Here is a 10,725-nt window from a genome sequence, read left to right as displayed (position 1 = left end):
AAATTAACTAAATTTTTTGATTTGCATTGATCCAAATGTGCAGATCTGTTTTTTCCACACGAATTTATGTCATCAATAAAATATCTCAGATTCTGAAAAACCAGCTATGCACACTCATATTACAGATGAATTATGAAAAATTAGCCTTCTTACCCTGGATTTAACCGCATGGAATCCATTATGAATAAAAGCAGCTTCTTCACAAATACAGCCACAAACAAATTGGTTGTAAGCTTCCAGTCCCTTGAAACGTTTCATGTAGTCCATTGTGTATGAGCTAGATGTCAAGATGAGGTAGTTACTCCTGGGAAATAAGAGACGTCTTCATTCCATTTATCAACAGGAACGTTGCAAGGGTCATTCCAGCTTATCAATCCCAGTTTCTCTTTGTACCAACTTCTCTTAGCTTCTGGTAGAGTGTCAGCATAATCCGTGGCCTCCGACATATTGAGGCCAAACCGAGACGACCTTCGACAATTGTTTACCACATGGGCTGCTTTCAACAAGTCAAAAAATAACACTATTATTCAAGTAAACACTCCCACACAGGTGCATCCGTAAAGGGCCGTCATCTGGGTCAATGTACCCCAAGGGTCTATTGAGTTCTGAATCCTCGGTTTCTATTCAACACTGTAGCCAGGCTCACCAAAAGCCACAGCTCTGTTGAACCCTTTATTCCTGTCATCCTAAGCAGTGACGACTTCATCAACTTCTTTACTGATAAAATTTTAACATTTAGAAACAAAGCTAACATCCCCCCTGCAGCAGTGCTTAATAATTTCTTAAACAAAGCAGCTATAATAAGCCTTTTCACACTCTGGAACTGCACATGCGACCTGGGGGTGTCATGAGTCGAGAGGGATATAAACGTAAACAAGCTCGTCCACTCTGTTGATATTTCCAACCTAACAGCGTTTGTAATGTTATTCCAGAGATTGTTAGTGTTTTGATAGTGGTAAAATTTTTAATATTACACATATTTGGACTCGAGGAGGTGTCCAATTTTTTCGCTGATGCCAATTTCGGCCAATCCGAGCACTTTAGAGCAGCAGTATTGAAGCAAGGCAGTCCTCTCGCTTCCACCCCTGGTGAATGAAAACACTGACTAACTGGGTCTCCAGCGGGCGGAATCGACTTTACTCGAGAATGATTCACGTATCCGAGCACTTTTGTAAAATTGATGAGAGAAGCATTATCAAAGTGACAGACCACTTCTGCTTCCACACTCTCTGAACGACAAGCCCCAACTTCCATGGTCTCCAGCAGACGCACATATTCGGACTCAGGGAGACCATGGCTCTCTGCTGATCTGATGTGAGAAACAGTATCAAAGCTACAGACTTCCTCTACTTCCACACTCCTTCCACAGGATTTTATCTTTTCTATTGTTATGTATTTTCTGTATTTACTTTATTGTTGTTGGTTTCTTTTTTTCGATTTGCATATAGTTTTAACAACTGTATAAAGTGTCTTTGAGTTTTTTATAATGCGCTTATAAATAAAATGTATTATTATTATTATTATTATTATTATTATTATTATTATTATTATTATTATAGATGGGACATGCAAGATTTCCGAGTGTGAAAAGGACAGTATGAGTTCTCACTTTGAAAAGGTACATTTACGAGGCAAACCATTCACTAACCAGGTCCATGATTTACCTATTATTTTAGGTCAATTTACAAATTTGAAGGAAGTGCACATGATGGACAGATCGATAAGTGAACTGTAGTAACGCCATCAGCTGAAACAGTTTGAAAAGTCAAGAAAAACAGTATTTTCAGCTCGTGTGCAGCAATAGCTTTAGCAGCTAACTCTCTCTTTCTGCCTCGGAGACTGATACCACGTTTACGTAAAACATTTGTCAAGGAATCAACGCTCCATAAGGAAAAATAATCTAAATCTCTATCTAGTGTTGTGTTCAAGACCACACTATCCGAGACCAAGACTTGCCCGAGACCAGAATGCACCGAGACCAAGACAAGACCAAGACTTTCGGGAGCCGAGACCGAGTCAAGACCAAGACCGAGACAAACCGAGACCAAGACCATAAACATTTTTTTTTCAATTTAAAAAAATAAATAAATAAATAAAATTATGGCAAGGTTCAACAGTTAAATAACATTTTCTCTTTAATTTTAGTTTATTTTAAATACATTTGACGGACAAAAAAAAAAAGGTGCCTGCAAAAAATTAACTAAAATATTAAAACTACTACTGATAAATTCACAATTATTCTACATATTTGAAAACAAGATTTTTATGTCAGATGAATGTACAGCAAGTGTTTAAAAGCATTTCTGCCAAGAAACAATGATTCTTGATTCTGATTCTTTGAGTTGTGCAGGTCAACATGTCACAGATTTCACAAGATAATTTTTTCGTTTGAAAAAGCCTTTACACAGGCCATTTTTATTAATTCACTTAGTTGATATAGTTTAATTTGGTTGCTGTAATGTAACTGGATATTCAATTCACAAAGATTTCCAACTGTAACTGTAAAAGTGAAACTTTCTGAAATAAAACTAAAAACAAGTTGTCATCAGTGTAAAAAACATAGATCTACAGGTAGATGTGAAACTAAATAAAACAAACTCAAACCCTGGAAAAGTCATGTAACAAATTAATCAATAGTTATTATATATATATAATTATTATTATTCTGGATACAGTGGAAACAGAAACTATAAAAAATAATTATATTTTGAACCTGTTTATATTGTGGGGAACATATTATATACATACATGTAATTGGAGTCTAAAGTCACAAAAAAAACACCACTTTAAAAATATTTAATATTATTTGAGTGCAACTCTGCGGCGATGACGCGCTGGTGACGACATAAACCAAGATGGGGGCGGCCCGGACTACAGCCGACATTATGTAATAAAGCCTTAAAAGACATGGATATAATGAAAAGAGTGGATGGACAGATGCATAAACATGCAGACTTTCACACGGACACACACGGACTTATTAAACACACACGAACTTATTAAACACACACGGACTTATTAAACACACACAGACTTATTAAACACACACAGACTTATTAAACACACACAGACTTATTAAACACACACAGACTTATTAAACACACACGGACCTCAGTAAACACGGTAAACGGAACAGGCTTCACCGCTCGGCTGGCACTAGGACCCAGAAGCAGAGTAAGTGCGTCCCCTATCCAGCCTTCACAGGCTGTAATATCATCAGTTTATCATTTTACCAGTTCTTAGAGCTACTGTCTTTACCAGGGAGATAATATTTATTACTGGTGATTGTTTTCTGGAGTTTTACTGGGATTTTTACCGGTGATTAGTTAATTTCTCCCTTGCGCTCCGCGGTCCAAACTGACACCGGAGCCACACACGTATGAGTGTGTCACACACGTCACTCAGTCACAATAAGGAAGGTTGTGGTCATTATACGGGGTGGATTAAATAATGAATAAAGGATTGTTTTATCCCGTTCTTCTCCGTGTTATTATCACATTATAAAAAAGTTTAAAAATAGCAGGAATTAGTGCTGGTCTCGAACGGTCTTGACGGAAAATCTTGAGTCCGGGCAGCCCGAGTCCGAGACAAAACCGAGTCAAAATGCTTCAGAGTCCGAGACAAGACCAAGACCTTTAAAATTTTAAAAAGACCGGTCTTGACCACCACAACACTATCTCTATCAGACTCACTGCCTACACTGTCAGCCATGGCGAGTTTATCCCTTTTGACCTTTGACCTAATGCGGAAGAACTGAACCAGAGCGAGAGTGTGAAAAGGCTTATACTTTACAAGGATTACATATGTTAACAATAGTTCAATTTTGAATTGATTGACACATTTCAATGACTACACATACTATTTCTGTTGGATTTGTTAATTTTCTAAATGGTATCCCTTCTCTTAAAATGTTGCACATCCTCCATCATAATTTTCACTTTTGTCACATATTATTGTCTTATATCCATGAATTACCAAATCAAGATTAGGACGAAGCCAAGTTTCTTGAATACAGATTATGTCAGGCCTATCCTCATTTTCTGTTATACATTTCTTGAATTCTTGTCCATTTGCAATCAAGCTCCTTGCATTCCATTGTATAATATGAAGACCATTGTGGTCCTAAGTAATACACTGGGATCCTGTCTCATGATTATCAGTCAGCATACTATGTCTTTCTTCTGCTTTCATGTCTTTAATGTCTACTAGTTGCTCATCAGCATAAGATATTTTGTTCTCTATCTTATATCTTTGTACCTCTTAGGCTGTCTTTGTACTATGTAACCAGCATATGGAGCACTATGTTCCCCTCCACATTTGTCTCCACTTACATTGCTGTATTGTATGACGACCCATTCTTTGACATCTGAAGCACTTTAGTGGTTACTTTGTAATTAATGCATTAATGCTATTTCTCAGCTCAGAGGGCATGTTTACATCAAAAATCAGTCAGTACAGACAGACTGTCACATTTCACTCCTTCTCTATTCATTTGAAGCATTTTAGCTTCAATGACTTTCCCACCTTTAATCTCTTAATCTCATTCTTCACCTCTTCCATCGACATTTCTAGAGGTACATTATACGTAACTCCTCTTGATGCTGTTTCCGTTCCTGGTATATGTACTTTAACCCTTTTCTCCATCTAGATTGCTCATTTTCAGAATTTTTCCTTGCTGTTTTTTTTTATTTATTGCTGAAACCAATATCTTTCTATTATTCAGAATTTTGGCATATTTGATTTTCCCTATTTCTTTTTCAATTGACTTTATTATTTGAACTGGGTCAAAGTGTCCCTTGTCACTGCTCAAAGTAACGATAACGTTCCAATCTTCTTCAAGGACTTACTATTTAGTTTTGCTCCTATCTTTTTCCTTGCATGTCTTCCAACATCCTGTCCCGCACTACTAGCTTCTGATCATGATTGCTTACTAGCTAATTTAATTTGTCCATATTCCATTACTTCTGGCCAATTATCACTACCGTCTGAACTATGTAATACACATGAGGCACTCACGATACAGTTTAACTGCTGCTGACATGTCACCCTTCTTCTCAAGTCGCTCCACAACTTCTTCCCATCGCTTTCCCAAGTCCCAAGTTTCTGAGTTGGCTGTACAGAAAAGAGACTTTTGCTTTCTTCTGTTTTATTTGTAAAGCCTGGGAAAAAAGACAAGTTTTGTATGAAGTCTCACAAGTGTTGTGCAGGATGTTTGTAGTTGGGCACTCTTTGTCACTGTTTTTGTTTGTGAAACCAGCCTGTAGCCATCTGTTTGTTGTTTATTTTGGTTCAGTGTCTTGTTAACCCATGAGGACTGGGCACATATGTGTATGACAATAAATTAATCAATCAATCAACTTCTCCTAATCTGTAAAAACACAAAATTCTTTCTTAAACAGTTTCTATTAAAAACTTACACAGTGCTTTATATTTCCCTTCCTCAGTGTTAAACATATTCATAAGATTCATAATTGTTTCTCTGTGGATGTTATACTTCAGACAATGACACATAACATGTCCAACACAGTGACGTGCAGTCAGGGGAGACAAAGAACAAAACAATTAATGATCAAATAAAATAAATATAAATATCTTTTTACTAATCTGTGCAATAAATGTAATTTCTGTATGATTCCAAAACATTTCAAACATTTTTGTGAACAAAATCACTGAATTTGCAATATTTTCTCTGTGAGCCTCATCTCTGATTTCACAATCCTTCACAAACTTTGTTGAATGTTTGCCCTTTGCTTTCTAACAGTTTGTCACCAATGTAATGTTTGTAGACACTTTTATTACACTTCACATAGAATAAGTAATGCATTTCACGTGTGTTTCTTACATATTTGCTCTTGTTGATTTGACATAAAACCGCACTGAAAAAGCATGAGGTGAGGCAGCCAGTATCTCTGCCTCAAGTGAAGGGGGCGTGCGTCACAGAGCGTGAAGATAATAAGGGCGGCCAATAGTTTATGAAGAAGAAGAAGTCAGTTGGTTATTTTTCAATTTTACTCTGATTGCAAAAATGGAGGAGAAAGATGTTATATTGAAGATCAAATTATTTCTCAAAACTGGATTTTCATTCAAAACGTGAACTGATAAATAATGGAAGACCAATGCCGGAGCAAAAAGGTTTGCTTCAAACGACGGGAGGTAAGATAACTCGCTCTTTTCAAACAAAGTGGTACAACAGTAAAGACTGGCTGTGTGACTGTGCCTTTACTGCTCCCCCTGTCTTTTGTTCTCAACCTTGGACAATGTCTGGACCAAAACTGTTTTGTTACATGACAAATCTCCCAAGAAGCCTCAGCAAATATGAAAGATCAACTCATATTCAGAGCCAAATTTCTTTAAAAACTTTTGGAACCTCAAGAATAGATTTAGCTTTGAACGAACAGCGGACATTATATATTAGCATCCACAATGCTAATGTAAAGAAAAACCGAGAGATTTTAAAATACCTCATTAATGCCACATGCTTCCTAGCCAAACAGGAATTAGCATTTTGTGGTAATGGAAAGGTCATTCTCTGCTTTAAAAAACTTAAAACATTGTTATGGCAATTATTATATTAATCATCATATCATCAAATGTTTGTTCATGTGTACAATTTGTCATGTGTTAATACACAATGACTGCATTACTCTTTGCACTTTAGAACAGCTGAGTCATGTTAGCACACAGGTAAGACACCAGCCTGACCTTCAAGGCTCACATGCAGACACACACACATAATCTCACATTCACATCAACACTTAAACACACACACACACACACACACACACACACACACACACACACACACACACACACACACACACACACACACACACACACACACACACACACACACACAGACACCAACTGACGCACACAAACTATCAAAGACAGATATCAGTGGCGCCAGCCTTCCTCAATACATCCACCTCTTCATCATTCTCCAACTTCTCTACTGTTGGGAGCATCTGACCCCCTCCTTTCCTCTCATCAGGGTGGAACTTTTTTCTCTATCTGTACAAAGCTTAAGCTGTGGAACAGCTGGCCACCTTTCCTTCCAACAGGATGGAACACTCTTTTTTGTACTCTTTTTCATTTAGTTTATAATAAATCCTTTTTTTTATAAAATCATCATGCTTTGACTGGACTTCATCATTCAACCAGAGCATAAATCATGTCTCCAAATGAGGTCAACCGGAAATTTGCCGTGACAACATACAATAGGAATTGGATTGACCAAGGAAGACTTTCATCTCTGGCAGTAATCTCTATTGAGATGGAGAGACTTTTAAAACTAAAAGAAGATAAGGAGGACCTTAACAACTAAGTCACAAATCTTTTTGTCCAGAAGAATAGGCGAATGGACTTCATCTACAAGTAAAGGTAAGACCATGGACACACTGCAGTTTTATTTTTACTGAGTATGACTTGTAGAATTGCAATGGCAAATTAAGAAAATAATGAAGGTGCAGCGCAAATGCGCTCTTTCTCTGCGGCGCTATGAATATAACGTTCTTCCATGGCCAAATATGTCTCTGTGTGTGCTATCATGTTGATATGAGATATAAAACACAACCAGTAGTAAATGTGCAAGCTGCCAATTGGTAAATGGACTTGATTTATATAGCGCTTTATCACCACACTGAAGCAGTCTCAAAGCGCTTCACATATCAGCTCATTCACCCAATCACTCTCACATTCACACACCAGTGGGACAGGACTGCCATGCAAGGCGCAAATTGACCACTGGGAGCAACTTAGGGTTCAGTGTCTTGCCCAAGGACACTTCGACACAGAGTCAGGTACTGGGATCGAACCCCCAACCTCTCGATCAGAAGACAACCCTCTACCACCTGAGCCACGGTCGCCCTACACTGGTGAATTTAAGCTACTCTATAAATAGGTTCCTATTTGTAAATCTGATTCTGAAAAAGTCAGTGCCTCACCAGCTACGAACCTCAACGCATGTCACAGGTCCAACAATAAGCCTTTTCTCACTCTCGGAAATCTCACTCTCGTTCAGTTCTCGCAAATGAGGTCAAAGGTCAAAAGCGATAAACTTGCCATAGCTGACAGTGTTTGCAGCGAGTCTGACAAGGATTTTGATTATTTTTCCCATTGAAGTATTGATTCCTTTAATGATTTTTTGCAGAAATGTGGTAAGGGTCTCCAAGGCAGAAAGGCCGAGTTAACTGACAAAGCTAATGCTGCACACAAGCTAAAAATTCAGCTTTGTCCTGTGTGTGTGTGTGTGTGTGTGTCTGTGCATTTGTGCGTGCGTGTGTGTGTGTGTGGTACTGCTACTGATCAGCTACACATGTATGATAATGTCAGGGCAAAAATTGTTAGTTATGTTTATTAACATATTTACTCATAGACCTTATTCTTTTTAAGGCTTTAAGTTGAGACTTTTCATTTCTGCTGTCTCGTGTTTTCTGCTCTCTTCTCGAGGTCAGCTTCCCAAAACACATCTTATCCCTCAGACACAGAGGCGTCACACACTCACATGCCTACACACACTCACATAGTCACACATACACACCCAATACACATCCATTCATACACACAAACACCATACACGCACACACCTCCAACACTCACGACAATCAGGAGATACCAGAGAACTGGTTGTTTTGACCCAAAGAAGAAACTGTCTCTTTTCACCCTCTTCTTTCACCTCCACCCTGTCCTCTTTATCTCCTGGGGGGAGGAGGGAGGGGGACTGAGGGGGAATATATGTGATGAGTTAGAACTGTGCCACTCTGTCATCGGACGTCCGCCCGGGGCGGTCACTAATTTTGTCAATCTTTGTACTCCTTTTTATTTAGTTTTATAATAAACCTTTTTTATAAAATCATCAATGCCGGGGTGGTGTGTAGCTCAGTGGGTTGAGCGCCCGCCCCATGTACAGAGGCTATAGCTCCTCACCTGCAGCCGGTCCCAGGTTCAATTCCCGGCTTGGGACCCTTTGCTGCGTGTCATTCCCTGCTCTCTCTGATCCCTTTCCTGTCGAGCAACTGTCATATAAAGGCCACTAGAGCCCAAAAAATCCTTAAAAAAAAAAAAAAAAATCATCAATGCCTCGCCTGGACTCCATAATTCAACCAGAGCAATAAATCATGTCTCCAAATGAGGTCAACCGCAAATTTGCCGTGACAATAACATTGTCATTTTGTTTTTTTTCTCTGTTTCAGTTTAGTACATTACCTCTGTTAATTATTTATTATTAATTTTTCTTCTTGTCACAGGGCCATAACTGAGGGCTGCCTTACAGCTTCCATGTCCTTGGTTGTGGTTTCCTTCCCGATTTTGGTGTGTAGTGCAGTGAGTCACCTGTTGTGGTTAACTTTTAACCTTTTTTTGGTTTTCATCTCTGTTTTAGTGTCCCCGGTAATCTCTATCATTGGCTCCTGGTAACAAAAGTTTTTTTTGTAAATCCAACTCAAGCTTATATTCCTTAACTTCTACGTTTTTTTGCATTGTCAGTGCACTTTTATTTATTAGAATAAAAGCGTTAAGAAGCGGATCACGTCTCACGTCCAGCCACTGCATAAGTTGGGATGAACTTGTTGTTTTGGCATAAAGTTTAGGGGTACCCTTGAAACATATGTGGAATCAATATGTTTCCTAATCCATTTTCATGTTGAACATTTTGGTCATCTGTGTACTAATAAAACACACTAACCGGGTACCAGATTAAAGCTGGGCTTTTGCTCGTTCCAATGAATACAATGAATAAATATGGTTTGAATTTTTTTCATTACATGTTAATGAGCTATTTATGATAATACCCCTTGCTCAATGCTGCCAAATATAATAATTAATTCTTCATTTTTTATTTCTGTGAAGTCCATATCTCAGGTTTGATCATATTTACTATATATTGCCAGAAACTGTGTTTAAACACTTTTAATTTGACACTAAAACTATGTTACCTCACAACATTATAACAGATTAAATTTAAGTAATATATCACAAAATATGACCAGGGTTGATGGTTGTTTTGATATTTATTTGCCTCCCACATCTTGAACATTGTTGACTTACTATAGCAGTAATATATAGAAAACACAGTATCAAATGAAATATATGCTTTTTCTGAATCTCTTGCAAACAATATTCTTTGATAAAATAATACCTCACAAAACTTCACAGAAATAGAAAATTAAGAAGTCATTATTGTATTCTGCAGCATCGAATGTGTACAAGGAGTATCATAAATAGCTCATTAACATGTGATACATATCTTTATTGTATTCAGAGGAACGAACAGAAGCCCATCTGTAATTTTGGTACCCCATTTGTGTGTTTTATTGGTACACATGACAAAAATGTTAACGTGAAAATAGGAAACATATTGAATCCAATATTTTTTTATTTTTTTATTTTTTTGCGGGGGGGGAGGGGGGGGTTGCACATGGATAACTATACTCAAAACATTTAATTTTGATTCACCTTTTGTTAACACTCGTCTCTCTGTGTTTCGAGGTAACCTGTTTGTGTCTCCACCTGTGTTTGGGTACAGAATGGTTCCTGCTTCATTGTCTTTGTGTTCTTGCCCTTGTGCTGTGGTATCATCTCCCCTCTACACCATAGGTTTTGATTCCCCTAGTTTTTTAGAATTTTTAGCTGGTATTTTGGGTTTTGTGGTCGTCCTATCTCTCATCCCACCACAGATGATGGTCCGCACTACACAGTTCTGCCTCCGAAAGCAGCTTTGACTGGAAA

The sequence above is a fragment of the Gouania willdenowi genome, chromosome 7 (assembly GCF_900634775.1).
Source record: "Gouania willdenowi chromosome 7, fGouWil2.1, whole genome shotgun sequence".
Classification (NCBI taxonomy): domain Eukaryota; kingdom Metazoa; phylum Chordata; class Actinopteri; order Blenniiformes; family Gobiesocidae; genus Gouania; species Gouania willdenowi.
The sequence above is the reverse complement of the archived record's forward strand: the minus strand, read 5'-3'. Positions refer to the sequence as shown.